Source organism: Mobula birostris, chromosome 30 (genome assembly GCF_030028105.1).
Source record: "Mobula birostris isolate sMobBir1 chromosome 30, sMobBir1.hap1, whole genome shotgun sequence".
In the NCBI taxonomy this organism is placed as follows: domain Eukaryota; kingdom Metazoa; phylum Chordata; class Chondrichthyes; order Myliobatiformes; family Myliobatidae; genus Mobula; species Mobula birostris.
Window position 1 is genome coordinate 10004978 of NC_092399.1, and position 19049 is coordinate 10024026.

Below are 19049 nucleotides of genomic sequence, written 5' to 3' on the forward strand. Positions count from 1 at the left end.
GGATTGGCAAATCAACAGAAGGCAACTAAAAAAGCCATAAGGAGGGAAAAGATGAAATTTGAAGGTAAGCTAGCCAATAGTATCAAAGAGGATGCCAAAAGTTTTCTTCAGATAGATAAAGAGTAAAAGAGAGTAGATATCAGAATGCTGGAAAATTACGCTGGAGAGGTAGTAAAGGGGTACAAGGAAATAGCAGATGAACTGAAGAAGTATTTTGCATCAGTTTTCACTGTGGACCACGGTAGCAGTATACTAGAAGTTCAAGAATGTCAGGGTGCAGGTCAGTGCAGTCGTTACTAATCTGGAGAATATACTTGGGAAGCTGAAAGATCTGATGGTAGATGAGTGACCTGGACCAGCTGGCCTACACCCCAGGGTTCTGAAAGAGGTAGCTGAAGAGAATTGTGCAGGCATTAGTAATGTTCTTTCAAATGTCACCAGATTCTGGAATGGTTCTGGAAGACTGGAAAATTGCAAATGTCACTCCACTCTTTAAGAAGGGAGAGAAACAGAAGAAACTTAATTATAGGCCAGTTAGCCTGACTTCAGAGGTTGGGAAGATGTTGGAGTTGATCGTTGAGGATGAGGTTTTGTGGTACTTGGAGGCACATGATAAAATAGGTCAAAGTCAGCATGGTTTCCTTAAGGGAAAACCTTGCCTGACAAATCTGCTGGAATTTGAGGAAATAACAAGCAGCATAGACAAAGGAGAATTAGTGGATGTTGTGTTCTTGGAGTTTCAGAAAGCATTTGACAAGGTGCCACACATGAGGCTGTTTAACAAGTTAAGAGCCAATGGTATTACAGGAAAGATACTAGCTTAGATAGAGCATTGGCTGATCGGTAGGAGGCAAAGAATGAGAATAAAGCTAATCTTTTCTGATTGGCTGCTGGTGACTTGTGGTGTTCTGCAGGGGTCATTGTTGGGACAACCCTTTTTTACCGATGTATGTCAATGATTGGAGTAATGGAATTGATCGCTTTGTGGCCAAGTTTATGGGCAATGCAAAGATAGGTGAAAGGGCAGGTAATGTTAAGGAAGCAGGGAGTCCGCAGAAGGACTTTGACAGATTAGGAGAATGGACAAAGAAGTGGCAGATGGAATATAGTGTTGGGAAGTGTACGGTCATGCACTTTGGTAGATGGAATAAAAATGTAGACTATTTTCTAAACGGGGAGAAAATTCAAAAACCTGAGGTGCAATGGGACTTGTGGGTCCTCGTGCAGGATTCCTTAGACATTGACTTGCAGTTTGAGTCGGTGGTGAAGAAGGCAAATGCAATGTTAGCATTCATTTCAAGAGGACTAGAATATAAAAACAAGGATGTAATGCTGAGCCTTTATAAGGCACTAGTGAAGGCTCACTTAGAATATTGTGAACAGTTTTGGGTCTCTTATCTAAGAAAGGATGTGCTAATTTTGGAGGGGGCTTAAAGGAGGCTCACAAAAAGGATTCCAGGAATGAAAGGCTTATCATATGAAGAGCATTTAATGGTTGTGGGCCTGAGGCTGCTGGAATTTGGAAGAATGAGGGGGGATCTCATTGAAACCCATCAAATGTTGAAGGGCCTAGATAGTGTGGATGGGGAGAAGATGTTTCATATAGTGGAGAAGTCTAGGACCAGAGGACACAATCTCAGAATAGAAGGACATTCATTTGAAATGGAGATGAGGAGGAATTTCTTTAGCCAGAGGGTGGTGAATCTGTAGAATTTGTTGCAACAGGCAGCTGTGGAGGCCAAGTCATTGGGTGTATTTAAGGTGGAGGTTGATAGATTGTTGAAAAGTCAGAGCATGAAAGATTGCTGGGAGAAGGCGGGAGAATGGGGTTGAGAGGGAAATGGTAGAACTACATTGAATTGATGGAGTAGACTCGATGGGCTGAATAGCCTAATTCTGCTCCTATGTCTTATGGTCATACGGTTTTATTACAGAGTTGTTTGTTTACTTTTCCAGTTCTGATGAGAGGTCATCGGCTTGAAGCATTTACAGTTTCTTTTTCCACAGATGCTGCCTGACCTGCTGGGTATTTCCAACACTTACAGTTTTCATTGTAGCACTTAGATTTTCAACCTCCTCAGCCATGATGTGAAGGGCTCAGTTTGTCTGCAGCCCTATGTAATAATTTTAAAAGCTTCATGTGGAATTTCTACTTGACAGCCAAGGAAAAACTTCCAAGATGAAAATAAAAAGAAATGCAGACACTAGAAATCTGAAAAAAAATTAGTAAATGCTTGAAACACTCAGCAAATCAAGCAGCATCGAAGACAGAGAAAAATTTTAGGACTGAGAACCCTTGTCAGAAAACCTGGAGGTTTTTCATTTCATTTTCCTTGTGGAGAAAATTGTTTTTCAGTTTTTCTTTTCTTTGTATCTTGTTTTGCAGTTTACACTCGGAGATGTATATCTAAATGGAACATATGATGAAGTATAGTTATGTGATTGATCTCCTGCTATTTCTCTAGACTTCAACCCAGGAAAATGCTTGGCTTTAATTTAGATAATCTGTCAATTAAATAACCTAATCTATTTAATGGGTCATATTTTTGGATAATCCTTACTATAAAGAAGAGAGTCTTTATTGATATCTTTATTATTAATGCTATCCTCTTTCTGGATGGATAAATCAATCTTTGACCCCAGAGCATATAAAAAAACATGAAGCAATATACTTTGAACATGTTCGTTGTTGAATAGACTCCTACCAGAATGTGCTCATTACTTCCAGATTGTGAGATGTGAATTCATATTGGTGAGTTCTGCCATGATGTTTGGAGGAATATGTTTCTTATAAAATGTTTTATCAAAGGAAGCTTTATGCCAACTCCACAGTTTTATTAAACAATCCACTAGAAGTAGTGCTCTCTTTCTGGAGATAAATGACTAGGGGGGTCTTAATATTAACTGAATCAGAATAACATCTTCCTCTATGTCAGGAGTTCCCAACCTTTATGCCATGGACCCTACCATTAACTGAGGAGTCTGTGGACCCCAATGGGAACCCCTGCTCTGTTTGGAAGAAAAACATAACATGGTTGGTAGGTGAACTGGCCATTGTGAATTGTTCTGTGATTAGGCTAGGATTGAATTGGGGGATTGCCAAGTGGTGCGGCTCGAAGAGCCAGGAAGGCTCATTTCACGCTGTATCTCAATAAATAAGTAAATAAACAGATGAACAAGTAAGTAAGTAAATAAGTAATAGATAAATAAATAAAATCAAAATGATCAGATTATTCAATATGGACATCTCGGTCAGCATGGCTGAGTCGGGCTGAAGGGCCTGTCTCTGTCCTGTAATACTCCATCACTCTAATATGAAAATGGGTTAACTATTGTTGAATGAATTGTCACAGCAAAAACAGGTTACAGGATTGTACTAAAGAACGAAACCTGGTACGCATAGGGTAGAGATCTTTTAAATGACAAGCTTCAAATGGCTTCTTTCTGTCCTGTATCATTCCTTCATGTTCAACTTCCTTTCCTGGTGCATGTTAAACCATTCCTGGTAGTTGGTGCTTAATTACCTACAAAGTAATTGAAGAAATCTATGTTACCCATTAGTGTCTCTTCATAGTCACCTTCCTGATATTCAACTGTGTGTTTTTGATTCTGAAAGACCAAGTAATTTCCCAGAAACCAGCTCTAATTTTCATTGTCTAAGTGGAAGTAAATCCCACTAAGGGATCAAAATTAATCCCATTAAACCAATCTTCTGCAGAATTCCCGAGTGGCAACTTTGGCTGCATTCACATACATCTCACAGACAATAAGGCCCTGATAAAGTAGTGTCCTGGGTAGGAGTTGCTGATGGATTCTCTGACAGCTTTTAAAGCTATCACTCACATACTTAAAACCAATTCAAGAGATCAGGTTGACAAATATTGATAAATGATTTCCCGGCATTATATTGAATGGCATACTCGTGTATTGCTACAGCTGACGTCCCATTTAATGCATACATTTCTATTTGTTTAAAATTCAAGGTTCAAGGGCATAATGTCTTTCTATATAATCAAACCTTTGTGTTGGTTCTGTAACTCTCATATGACCTTTCCAATTTCCCGTGGAAAATTGTACCAGGTAATGACTCACAAAACAGAAATAATTTGAGTACGCTCGGAAGACAGAGGAAACAGAATTGTTTTTTTAGACAATTTGTTTTAACCATAAGTTGTGTCTTACTTTATCTGTTAATTTTACCAGTAGATATTAACACTAAAACTTTTTTTTGATTATTTGAAAATTTCAGAGGGATTAATATGATCTGACATGGACTGCTGAAAATGAAATGGAAAAGAAAATGGAGTAAAAGATAATCAATAAAGAATGAATATAAAATAATTCATTATTAACAATTTGGATGTAATGTAGACGCTAAGTAGGCAGATGATACTAAAAATGGTGGTGATAGCGACGAGGGGAGTCTGAGGCAACAGAATGTTATTGATAAATTGGTAAATGAGCAGAACAAGCACAGTTGGAATTTAATCCTGCTAAGTGTGAGGGACATATCTTGGAGGGACAAGTAAGAATAGTTTTACAGAATGAATGGAAGAGTGCTAGAAAGCTTTGCAAAGCAGAGCCACCTTTATGTACAAATCCAAAGATCTGTGAAGGTGATATGGTCAATGCTCTCTTCTCGCTGCTGCCATCAGTTAGAAGGTACACAACCTCCGGGACTCGCACCACCGGGTTTAACAACCTTTATCCCTCAACCATCTGGCTCTTGAATAAAAGGGGATAACTACACTCACTTGCCCCATCATTCATTCCCACAACCAATGATCTCATTTTAAGGACTCTTTATCTCATGTTCACGCTATTTATTGCTATTCGTTTACATTTGCACAGTTTATTGTCTTCCGCACTCCATTAATGAGGAGAGATATTGGAATGTTTGCAGAATACAATGGGGCATAGACAGGAAAGATACTGAGAACTGTTTTTCAAGGCAGAGGTGCATAAAATGAGAGGGAATGTGTCTAAACTGAGAGGTAAAATCTGAAATCTTTAGTGCACTGCCGGGGGGCTATTGAAAGTGGAGTCTGTTACCACGTTTTAGAAGTATCTAAATGGATATCTGATTCACCGAGGCATAGGTGATTATAGGCCATGTACCGAGAACTGGGTACTCAATGGTCAGTGTAGATAAGGTGGGCAAAAAGGGCTGTTTCTGTGCTGAATGATTGTTTTACTCCGTGGAGCTGTGAATGATGATGTTAGGAACTGGTTCCTGATATAGATTTGTGGTGCTCTACAGGTAGAAATTGTATTGAGGCTGATCATGAAAGTTTAAACGCATTTATTTGTCTGCTTAGTACTAACAAGCAGAGGTGGTGGTGGTTGTTCATCGTGTTCGATGATGACAGGAGGCCTGTGCAGGAGAGTTTTTGAAGAGGAAAAGCCATTGCACTGGGCAGTTCCACTCTCTCGACCTCAGAAGTCCAGGTCCAGTGGTACAAACAGGCATCAAAAACCAGGGTCTTCCTCAGTTGTAGTGGATGACCGTGGCATTTTCTTAATGCCTTGTTGTGCCCCTTGCTCTACTGGCTTCCTAGCCATTGAATCTCGCTGTAGATCTTATCTGCCCAGTCTGCCTGAGCTGACTTTTCATGGTAGGGCAGACATATCCCTATCTCATCGGGGTATGCGGCTGCCAGCTACCCTCACCTGGTTTAGCCCACCTGTTGAAGCGGTGTGAATTGTAAGTTTAAATGAGCAAGGACATGGAAAGACGAATGCAAAGTTCCTGATATTGAGATTGGAAATGATGTTCCATAATGTTTTCATTATGGAGGTCTAGATTGTAGAGGATTAATGTAACACACACACATGTTCCTTGCAAGTGGAACACATGCCACACCTGCCCATACACCTCCTCCCTCACTACTATTCAGGGCCCCAAACAGTCCTTCCAGGTGAGGCGACACTTCACCTGCAAGTCTGTTGGCGATCATCTACTGTATTCGGAGCTGCCAGTGTGGCCTCCTGTATATAGGTGAGATCTAACGTAGATTGGGAGACCGCCTCGCTGAGCATCTACGCTCTGTCCGCCAGAAAAAGCGGGATCTCCCGCTGGCCACTGATTTCAATGCTACTTCCCATTTCCATTCCGAAATGTTAGTCCATGGCCTCCTCTACTGCTGCAATGGGGCCACACTCAGGTTGGAGGAGGAACACCTTATATTCCATCTGGGTAGTCTCCAGCATGATGACATGAACATCGATTTCTCAAACTTCCAGTAATTGCGCCCCCACCCCCACCATTCCCCATTCCTGTTTTCGTCTCTCACCTTATCTCCTTACTTGCCCATCTCCTCCCTCTAGTGCTCCTCCTTCCCTTTCTTCCATGGTCTTCTACCCTCTCCTATCAGATTCCTCCTTCTCCAGCCCTTTATCTCTTTCATCAATCAACTTCCCAGCTCTTTACTTTATCATTCCCACTCCCCCTCTCCTGGTTTCACCTCTCACCTGCCACCTTCTGCTTCTTCTTTCCTTCCTCCCACTTTCTTACCCTGACTTCTCCCCTTTCCTTCCAGTCCTGATGAAGGGTCTTGGCCCAAAATCTCGACTGTTTATTTGTCTCTGTAGATGCTGCCTGACCTGCTGAGTTCCTTCAACATTTTGTGTGTGTTGCTCTGGATTTCCAGCATCTGCAGACTTTTTCATGTTGAGGATTAATGTAGATAGGCTGAAGGGGATTTGATTTATGGAAATACTTATTGTCTGTGGAAGTTATTTTGTATGGAATCAGGCTTGGATAAGTAGATGGAAAAATTTGCACTGGTGCCAAATGATCAAAATAGACTGAAAAATTACTAGCTAAAATGGTTTTGCTAATATATTTTGGTACAGGATTTTGTTGAACAGTCATAACTGTTTGAAGCTTTATATGTGAAACAGATGCTATTCTTATTCTGAGAGAACTGCTAATAGAAATTAAGGGAAGTTGCATGCATATTCAACCTTAGGTTCACTCCAATATAATCAATTTCGACATATTTCCCATATTATTAAAAAGAAAAAAATCTTCTATCTGAGTCTCAATAAGTCCGAACTTTGTAATAAATTTTCTGGAAAACGCCAAGGCAAGTTTACAATACCGGCATCATTCAATTCAAAAGTTAAGCTTAAAGGCGCATGATCCGAAACAGCGAAAGCGTCAAATTTGCATTTCTGGACTTTGGACAAAAATCGGAAATCAGCTATAAAATAATCAATTCTCGAATATTTTTTATGAACATGTGAATAAAAAGAATAATCTCTATCATTAGGATGTAAATTTCTCCAGATTTTGATCAATTAAAAATAGTTAATAAGTGAGGCTGAACAACTCGGAAGTTGCTGATTGGTTGAACTCTTGTCAATCAAAGGATTTAAACAACAGTTAAAATCACCACCCATTAACAACATATATTCATTTAAATCTGGCAATAAACCAAATATATTTTTTAAAAAACTGATCATCTACATTAGGTCCATATAGATTAACCAGGACAATTTTTCTATTACAAATTGTTCCCTTGATAATTAAAAATCTACCATTAATATCTGACACGGTATCTTCTTGGATAAATAAAATATTAGATTTAATAAAAATAGATACCCCCTTTGTTTTATTTTGACAAGTGGCATGATATGGAAGGCCCTTCCATGTTTTAAATAAGTCTATTTTGATCGCCCGTTCTGATATGCGTTTCTTGAGCAAAAATTATATCGGGCTGGAATCTATTAATAATTTTAAAAGTCCTCTTTCGCTTAATAGGGTGATTCCAGCCATGTACGTTCCCAACTAATAACGTTTATCTGTTTAACTGCCATAAACTGGAGTGGTCCACCAGTCCTCCAGGTTTGGGGGTTCAGCTCAGGGCTAACAACCCTGACTGGTAAAACGAAATTGTTATGGAAACAGCAATGAAGAATCCTTCTACATCTCAGTGCGACTGTATTCCTGAGTCTCCATCAGGATTTGCGTGACTGACAGTAGTGAAAGCCGAGAGGAAGCTATTGACATGATGAAGGCTAACGCCAGCATGTACAATAGCTGTACTAATATGTGAACTCAACTGGCAGTCATAGAATCATGGAAAATTACAGCGCAGAAACAAGCCCTTTGGCCCATCTAGTCTGTACCGAACCTTTTAAATTGCTATTCCCAGCGATCTGCACTGGGAGCATAGCCCTCCAAACCACTAACATCCGTGTACCTATGCAAACTTCTCTTAAATGTTGAAATCGAGCTTGCATGCACCATTTCCGCTGGCAGCCCGTTCCACACTCTCAGTTCATTTGGGGACAATTTTTAAACTTACTGTATTACTTTTTGGGTATAGGCATAATTAATACGCGCCAGCTCAAAACTCTGATAACTCATTTACTTAATATTCTGCCCTCGCTCAAGGGTTTTCGCCGTTTTCTTGAGCTGGATAGACAGATAACTCCAGTCCCGGCACAACTGTAATTGAAGGTGGTTTTATTCAGAGACCACTCATAGTTCGCAAGGAGCTGGTGTGGGAAGTACTTCTGGGCGTTCTAAAGAAAACAGAGATTGAAATTCCTCCGACTTCTAAGGACTGGATGAATCTACAGGCTATTATATAATGGCCGAATTGCCGACACAAGAAAATTGCTTAACAACGCGATAATGCGCAATCAACAGCAGCTGCGAATTTATAACGAAGCAACGAGATCTAGTAACTAGAAATAAATCAGGAGAGACATTCACACTAACGTAAAACTTTTTCTGTCTCAACTTCAGACACAGCTAGGAGCATCTTGTTCTGGCAAACTCCAGTCCCATCCTCCAACTAAAATGCGTTCTGATGCCCTCTGCCACGTCTGACAAATGGTCTGATTGGTTTAGTGCTGACAATTCCCGATCATAAGCGAGTGAAGCTGAATTTAGAAAGTACTAATAATTGTGTGCCGCGGGGTAGTAATAATGGAGCGTTAAATTTATAAAATATTGATGAGACTGGAAGGGAATTTTGGCAGTAATACAACACATTTTCACCACGTTTTTTGGATGATATCAGCGATAGCCCTCTATATAAGTACTAGGTTAAAGCCTGGTCCATTACCATTTATTGAACATTGAGAGGTGTCCCACGGGCACTGTGTGTTCTTCAACTCTCACTACATTCATATTTTGATCTTGTGCGGATCAAATCATACCCTGTTGTCACAGCTCAGTTTCCCAGCAACGCTACTGTGTTTTAAAATTATCGCACACATACAGTTAAAACGGCACATTACGCATTCCGTGACTGACTGCTGCGTTAGTAATGATACTTTGGTGTGACTTCTGCTTTAAGCAGCCCAGTGGAAATAAATTATTTTCCTGGCATAGGCTTCAGTTGATTAACAGGTCCCGGTAATATTTTTTCCCAGTTTTTTCCCCTCGAACTATATTAGGTTTACCTGCCATAACACACACTGGAGGAATTCAGCAGGTCAGGCAGCATCTATAGAACAGAGTAACCAGTTGACGTTTTGGGCCGAGACCCTTCATCAGGACTGAGAAGGAAGGGGGCAGATGCCTGAATGAAAAGGGGGTGGAAAGAGACTAGCCCGAAGGTGATAGGTGGAAGCCAGGTGTGTGGGAAAAGTCAAGGGCTGGAGAAGAAAGAACCTGATAGGATAGGAGAGTGAACAATTCTTCTTTATATTCCTTTGCACATTTGCTTTTGGTTAAGTCTGCGTTTCGAAAACCTTGGTCTTGATACGCGAAATTGAAAGTTAAGTAAGATTGGTAGAAATAACAAAGGGACATGCTGTCTATTTCTAAACACTCTTACCCTTTGTCGATATTCTGCTTTTCATTGTTGCATCCAAGAGATAGCATGGAATTGGAAATTCGTCCATTTGTTATGCACTGGGCCGTGGAATTGGCAGTACTTTAGTTGTATGATAGGTGGCAAAGTATGGAGTGGCATGAGATAGGTTATTGGCTGTTTGTTCTTAAGGATTCTATAATAATTTGAAGAGCAAACATTCAATAATACATGTCATTACCTCTTCAGAATAAATTGCTGCTGTGCATCCATGATTTGAGTTGAGCTGTTCAACGATCTTGGCAATTTACTTGCAAACATTTCATCTCCATACGAGGGTAAGTATATAAAGGCCAAGCATTCAGAGGACACCACAATTAACAGCGCACTGGTGATGTCTCTTTGTATGGTGACCAAACTTTTGCAAGTAAGTTGCCAAGATCGGAGAACAACTCAACCCAACCATCAACCACCCGAGCTATGCATTTTCCGAATTATATTCACGAATTTTTCTGTGCTTACTAACTAGATAGTCCATGTGAAACATATAGGTGGGCAAGGGTCATTGCTATTTGTATAATGGCTGATACTGCTCCCTGCTCTTTTTTTGGTGGTGTTTCACACTGAACATCACTATTATGTCTGATTCCTTGCCACTATTTGGGGAGCAGTTCTTTGGTCACTGGGAGGTGACAGTGAGATGAATAATTTCAGTATCTTCCCCAGTGCAAAAGCTGAGGTTTCTCTCAGATTTGCCTCCTTCTTGGATGGTCACAATGAGAATATCTCCGATGACAGCCGATTACCAACACAAAATCCTATTTGAACACCTTCTGTGTTTCCATCTTTGCATTTTACCAATACTTGCATTCTGACTTCTTCCCCTTTCCTTTCCGGTCCTGTTAAAGGGTCTCAGCCCGAAATGCCAACTGTTCATTCCCATCCATAGATGCTGCCTGTCTTGCTGGGTTCCTCCAGCACATTCTATGCATTGCTCTAGATTTCCAGCACATTCTATGAATTGCTCTAGATTTCCAGCACATTCTATGCATTGATCTAGATTTCCAGCATCTGCAGTACCTCTTGTGTCTAATATTTGCACTTTTTCTTTATTTGAATGCTTTTGATATTTTATCAAATATTTTAGTGAATTATGGAGTGGCATGAGATTATTTATTGACTGCTTGTTTTTTTTTTATCATAATTAATACCTAAATCAAGTCATTAACAATATGGAGCACCTTGCTACTGTGTATTTGTGGAGTTACCTGTGTTTACTAAAATAATAATCAGATCATTACTGGTATGGTGGGCTTTATTAAGACGAGGCCTGGAAAATTTCAATATATTGGATGGTTTGACAAGCAATCTTTTGTTAAAACCAAGCTTACTACTTGCAAGCCTGCTCCAGATTGATCTTAATTTGACTTATCAATCAGGTCTTTGTGTAAATGAGATCAATGGGGAGTCCTAGAATGAAGAAACTGTGTTAAGTGAAAGTGAAATATTATTGAAAATAATCACATGAAGCAGTTCATTTTGGTGGCTGTAATTTCTTGAAAAGCAATAGGATATCAATTGCCAAAAGAATCATGTGTTTTCCAGAATTTTTCTATAGGTAGTGATGGTAGCCAGTGGAAACTGAGAGCCATTAAGTTACATCAGTAAGATCCTCCATTTCGGAACCCAATAAGCACTGCAGCTTCCACACACTCATTTACTTTAAAGATTATTCAGGCTAATGACCTCTTTGGAAGCTCAGGTAACCTCCTGAGAGCTCTGTTTACAAATCCACCCACTCTTCAATATTTTTATAGCATCACTGATTTTTGTCAAACAGTCAGTTCAATGGGAAACCTGATTCCTAGATTTAGATCTAAAAATGAACCTGAAAGCACTTGTTTTCAAATATTGAATGGCTTGATGGGTGACAGTAAAGTAACTTTTTGGAAGATGATTCCAATTTTTAAGGATGATTCCAATTTGGTTAAAACTGCCTTATTGAATAGAACTTTGTCTTGTTAATAAATTTGTCGCAGATTTTCTTTTTGTGTCATGCCTGCAACTTATAAAGGCACCTAAACTTCATTCTAAACTTGCACTCAAGGTCAGTAAGACCAAAGGACTGATTGTGGACACGAGAAAGGGTAAGACGAGGAAGGTCACGCCAGTCCTCATAGAGGGATCAGAAGTGGAAAGAGTGAGCAAATTCAAGTTCCTGAGTGTCAACATCTCTGAGGATCTTCCTTGGACCCAACATATTCATACCCCCAGCCACCACTACTCTATCATCACCTGTCAAATCACCTCATGTACAGACACTCCTCCGCCTAGTGTCACTTTATGGACACACAATCAATCTATGTAGATAAACTATCTTACATATTTATAGTGTTTTTTCTTATTCATGCGCTGGTTATCTTATTGAGGTTTTTTTTTGTGCTGCATCGGATCTGGAATGACAATTATTTTGATCTCCTTTACACTTTAGTACTGGAAATGGTATCAGGCAATCTTGAATCGGGAATCTTGAGCTGGGACCAGAAGGGAGGATGCTGTGAGATCTGTAGGGAAGAGGCTGCAGTTGTCATGAACCCTTTAGGCTGACTGGGCTGTTTCCATGCAGTAATACTCTGTTTCTTTGACTTACTGTAATTCTAGTTTGTTATAAGTTACCTGAGCTATATCTTCTCTGCTTGAGGAATATTTATTGTCTTTGACGAGCACAAACAGGAAAATATCCTCCCTTTTATACTGTACCATGGAGGAGATTGCAGTACATAATGAGAAGATGCAGCCTGAAAGGGGATTTGCTTTTCATTAATATTTTTAACAACTTATATCTGTTTAGATATTCTAGTTAACTTGATTTTTTTTCCTTTTTAAATTTTTGATATACATTCAGTGGCCATTTTATTAGGTAACTCCAGTACACTTATGTTTGTGGATGCAGTAGCCCATCCACTTCAAGGTTTGATGTGTAGTGCATTCAGAGATCTTAGGCAAACCACTATTATTTGAGTGACTGCCACCTTTCTGCCAGCTTGCAGCATTTTCCTGTGACTTCTCTCATTAACAAGGCATTTTTGCCTGTAGAACTGCCGTTCACTTGATTTTGTTTTCGCACCATTCTCTGTAAACTTTAGTGGATGAAAATCTCAGAAGATAGGCAATTTTTAAGATACTCAAACCATCCATTCTGGCACCAACAACAGTTGCATGGCCAGTCACTTATATCACATTTCTTCCCTAATCTGATGTTTGGTCTGAACAACAACTGAACCTCTTGACCATGTCTGCATGCTTTTATGCATTGAGTTGCTGACACATGATGGGCTGATTAGATATTTGCATTAGTGAGCATGTGTACAGGTGTACCTAATAAAGTGGCTATTGAGTGTATGCTCAAGAGGAGAATACTCAAGAGAGGAGAAGATGGCGGCGAGACGCAGCTCGCAGCGGCCACTCCGGTGGTGATGTCTGTTAATTGTCAAGTAGGGTGCCGTGCACAATCCTGATTTGATGGAGACGGACATGAGAGCACGGAGGAACATCTGGTGAAACTTCTGAAATGCCTGCTTTGCTGCTGCTGCTACTGTGTGGTCCAAAATCTCCGGAGGGGAAGGCCCTGAGTCCTTGGCTTTGCTTGTTGCTCAGCGGCCAGGGCGGGGTCAAAACGCTTGGCAGAGGATGGTGCTTGGAGAGTCTGTGTCGGAGGCTCGAAGTTTTCGGACGGACTCAGAGTCCGCTGCGGTCGGGTGCTTCCAATGGTGCTGCATCGGCAAGTTGTCGGCGCTTGGAGGTTCATGGCAGGGAGAGTTTCTCCCTTCTACCGTCTGGGTGAGATGATGAGGCTATTGGGACTTTGAGATTTTTTTTTACCGTGCCCATGGTCTGCTCTTTATCAAATTACAGTATTGCTTTGCACTGTTGTAACTATACATTATAGTTATGTGGTTTTGTCAGTTTTAGTCTTGGTTTGTCCTGTGATTCTTGTGATATCATTCTGGAGGAACAACGTATCATTTTTTAATGCATGCATTTCTAAATGACAATAAACGAGGACTGAGTGTCCTCATAATCTAATAATCTAATCTAATTTATGTTGCTTAACTCTTACAGTTTTCAGTGTCTTTAGGATTGAATGAGTGAGACCCAGTCCTTAGACAGCAGAAAGATTTCACATTGCAGAAACACTCATTCACCTGAGGTTTGACTGATGCAGGTGGGTCCTCCCACTGTTGCCGTCCTTGCTGTTGTCTCCTCGGCACCCACTACTGACTCTCTTTCAGCCACTGCCATTGCTGTTGTTGCTATCATCATCATGTGATTCTCTATCTTTGTTTTTCCATGGCTGAATCAAAAATAGGTGAGATTTATTGCTTTGTCAATGCGTATCAACTGGACTGATAAATGTTGCTGATTGGCTTTGAATGGGGTGTTGAGTGCAAGATGAGAGTTATTTTTTGGAGGCAGCCTGAAGTGCTAAGCTTCTGGAGAATTGGATTTGGTGAAGAGTAACTGACTTTTAAAAAAATCTATACATGCAAAAGATGTGTAAGGATTTAACTGCCTATCCTTAGTTACTTTTGAAATGGTGGTGGTGAGTTGTCTTCTTGAACTACAGCCTTTTTAACTTTAGCTCCATAAACACAGATGCCGGAAATCTAAAGCAATACACACAAAATGCTGGAGGAACTCAGCAGGTCAGGCAGAATCTACGGAAACGAATAAGCTGTCGACGTTTCGGACTGAGATCCTTCTTCAAGTCCCATAAGTCCATAAGATAGTTTGGTCCAGCTTGTGACTGGAGAGAATTGCTTTCCTGCGCTCAGGAGTCCAGACAAGATGTATCAGAGTTATTCAGTATCTTAACTGGGACAGGATCTTCTGCCCTTCTCAAGCTGAGATCAGAATCAGAATCAGGTTTAATATCACCAGCATATATCTTGAAATTTGTGGCAGCAGTACAATGCGATACATAATAATAGAGAAAAAACAGTGAATTACAGTAAATATATACATTAAATAGTTAAGTAAGTAAAGCAACAAATAGAAATAAAAAAATGGTGAGGTAGTGTTCATGGGTTCAATGTTCATTCAGAAATTGTATGGCAGAGGGGAAGAAGCTGTTCTTGAATTGTTGAGTGTGTGCCCTCAGCCTTTCTGATGGTAGGAAAGAGAAGAGGGCATGTCCCAGGTAATGGGGTCCTTAATGGCAGTTGAACCTTTACCGCAAATGAAAGAAGCTGTTTGGCTACATTTGCTTATACTTGAAGAAAGCTACAGAGAGATCGGTTTTATTGTCCTTTTTCTACCTGGTGACTTCAAAGAATGTTTTTGTGGCTTTACTTCCTGATAGCTGATAAAGGCTGATATAAAGACAGGATTTGCATATCCCCCAGAGGTAAAGTTGGTTGGTCAATGAATGTTGCTCCTGCAACATCCTAATTAGTGATACTGACGTAGGAAAGGTCAAAATTCACTCTTTACCGTGCTCAGCACCTAGCTAGCTTTATGGTAGAGGACATGCCACACTCTTTTTCAGCTGAGGCATTCTATTTGAAATGCTCTCTACTGCCCGCTATGCCACTGGCATTTAGGGCAGCAGTGAAGGTCCTCCATTTCTGGTGGTATCCAGGGCTTCCGTCATCATGTCAGTAGTTCATTTTTCATTTCTGTCAGTCGTGCAAGTCCCAGGTGGAGACTCAGGAACACTGTCACACTCAGGTGTAGAAGAATTCTTCATTGTTGTTTCTGTCGCAATTTTGTTTTACCAGTCAAGGTTATTAGCCCTGAGCTGAACCCCCAAACCTGGTGTCTTAGTCTGGCCCTTTGACCTGTATGGCGTGGGTGACCCTACCAAGAGCCAAAGCACAAGGCCCTGACTCCAGCCAACGTAGCTCTCCAGGTCATTGAGGCATGCAAGCCTCCAAACCACGACAAGGTTGTGGTTCTCTTGGAGGATTTGAAACACTAGAGGAGCAGAAAATAAATGAGTTAAGAAACAGTTATCCAAAAATAAATGAACCGACCATGGTATAGCCATTCTTCTGAAAATGGGAAAAAATAACAAGAGGTTCAGTGCAGCTGCTTCACATCTGGCACTGTCACCTAAACAGTGAGGTTTTTTAAATCCGTTCTGTGCTCTTAATTACTATTCCTGTAATTTCCACTCTGAGTGCACGGTTATTCATGGGCTTCCAAGGTAAATACACTTTCCTAAAAGCTAAGAGTCTTTAGGAACAAACTCTCCTCTTTCCTCTACCTGTTTTTGAGCTGCAGAAATTCAAAATGTCATTGAAACATGCAGACCTGTTTTTTAAAATAGCAAAGTCCATCTGTGTGGGCTTTTCAGTGGAATGCTTTGGCACATTCAGAATTAATTTTCATGCCCATTTATTTCCCCTTATCCTTGCACAATTAAAACACACAAAGAGAAAATGACGAACTGAAAGTTAGTCAGTATCCTAGGCTCTCTTTACTACCTTACTTTACCTTCTAATGTTCATGAGAGGTGGTTCAAATTGTTACTAATATATATGCGGTAACAATATCACTAGTGCCACTTCAAGTGTAGAGCTGGTGAGATGCAATAAACTCTTATCTGGATACACAGATGCACAATTTTCCTGTACCATGTGACATTCCACTTTGTTCCTTGTTGTTTGTGGGCTGCCCCAGCCCAGTCTTAGGTTGTGTTGGTTGTTAATGTGAACGGTGCATTCCACTGCATGTTTTGATGCACATGTGATGAATAAATGAATCTGAATTTACAACTTTTGTATATCAGTACAGTTAAGTATGTTTTTCTGAAGTCATAAGGAAAATATTGAAAAAATGTTAAAGTTTGTACTATAATCTATGATAGTAGATACTTCATTTAGTATAACACGAGTCTATATCAAAGTTCAAAGTAAATTTATTATCAAAACACATATACATCACCACATACAACCCTGAGATTTAATTTCTTGTGGGCATACTCAACAAATCTGTAGAATGGTAACTATAACAGGATCGATGAAAGGTCAATCAGAATGCAGAAGATAACAAACTGTGCAAATGCAAATATATATAAATAACAATAAATAACGAGAACATGAGGTAAAGAGTCCTTGAAAGTGAGTCCATTAGTTGTGGGAATATTTCAAAGATGGGGCAAGTGAAGTTATCCCCTTTTGTTCAAGAGCCTGATGGTTGAGGGGTAGTAACTGTTCTTGAACCTGGTGGTTGTGCGAGGCCTGAGGCTCTTGTACATTCTACCAGATGGCAGCAGCAAGAAGTGAGCATGAGCAGGGTGGTTGGGATCCCTGATGATGGACTCTGTCCTCCTATGACAGTGCTTTATGTAGATGTGCTCAATGGTTGGGAGGGCTTTACCCATGATGTACTGGACCAAACCCACTACTTTTGTCCAATTTTCCATTCAAGAGCATTGGTGTTTCCATAACAGGCTGTGATGCAGCCAGACTATATATCTATAGAAGTTTGTCAAAGTTTTAGATGTTATGCTGAATCTCCGCAAACTCATAAGGAAGTAGAAACACTGCAGTGCCATGCTCAGTGTGTTGTAGTTAAGGGAAAAAGTAGCATTATTGGATAAACCCTTTCATTGCTAATGCAAGCATAATCCCTCAGGATTTATTCCAGTATCCACCCAGTATTAGTTCCATTTCATCAATAATTGAAATCTTTTAATGGTTGTCAAAAAATCTGTGATAAAGGCATGAATAGCTTATTAAGTAATGTGGAAGATGAAAGAAGCATCTTAAAAGCTGTCATGTCAACTTTCTAAATTAACTCATAAAAGTAAGGAATGATACTCAGGAAGGTTGTAAAATCCATTCTTGGTTTTCTGCTGAGTTAGCTGCCCTTTCGCCAGAATGGTGGTCGGAGTACCATTTAAAGGTTCAGTGCATTGGCATAAAGTCAGCCTGGCATTTTTTCCTGGTTGTTCTCCAAAACCCATTTCACAATGTTTGCATATGGAGACATCAGGTGAGGCAAAAAGCAGACTTGGTGGTGGTCCATCCCCACCCACACATTCCAAAGTCCCGGAAAAAAAAACTCAGGGTCCTGCAAATCCACTTTCTCTCAATCTCTAACTTTAACATTAATTAAACTATTAAACAAATTAAACAACAGATCAATACAAAGCAAAGCTTAGATTTTCAAGATAGAAAATCTGAGATAACAGATGTAGCTGGGACTGCCTTATTTTTGATTGATTGGACTATGCAGCTCCTTGCTGACAGCTCTGGAATGGGGAGTACCTGTAATTCAAAACACACTCGGTGTTATTTCAGCTGGGTTTCACCTGGACGCAAGTGTGTTAGAAGCTAACCCGGTATTTGCTTTTAGGTTTTGACCACACTGTAGTGCTTCTAAATTCCGAGTGAGGATTATACTAGCATTCCTGGCAATGTCTGAAAATCCGCAGTGACCACATTCTGCCTTGTTTGTTATTTCACTGAACAAAATAGTGTATTGGGTTCAAGCATGTTCTGGAATATCTTTCTGTTCCAAAGAATTCTGAAGGTAAAGCAGGGAAAAGAAACAGCAATATGTTTTTAAAGTACTTCATAGCATATATACATAAAGAATACTTAAATAATATCTTTAATATGAGAATGCGCATTACTAACTAAGTACAGCTCAAACAAGATTTTCTGCATTTGCTGAAAATGACATTACAGACAAAAAAAATCCGTTAAGTTTTGGAAGAGCAAATATTGCGTATTTAAGAACGTACACTGCAGAGAGGCAGCATAATAGAGCAATGGTTTTATTAAATCTAAATTAGCTTTAGAAATGTTCCTTGTGATACTAGAGGAGAGGCTTAGTGAGTCAAATGGTGTTTACTTCTTGTACTCAACCATTCCCGTTGATCCCACATAAGTTGTGAGTTTACGTGGACCTGCTGTGAGTCGATGACATACTGATTGACAGTTATGGTGCATTTCTTTGGGAATCTGCCTGACATTAGTCAAGCTTAGGAAAGGAGTTCCTATTTATTCCAATAGGGATTCCTGGTCAAGAAATAAGAGGAAAAAGTTCAAAGTACATTTATTATCAAAGAATGTATACATTATACAACCCTGAGATTCATCTCCTTACGGGGATTCACAAAACAGAGAAACCCAAAGGATCCTGTTAAAAAAAAAGACTGTTAAACATCCAACATGCAGAGAGAGAAAAAAAAACAATTTGTGCAAACAATAAAAGTAGCAAATAGCATTCAGAACTGAAGTTTCATTTCAGTACAGGACTAAA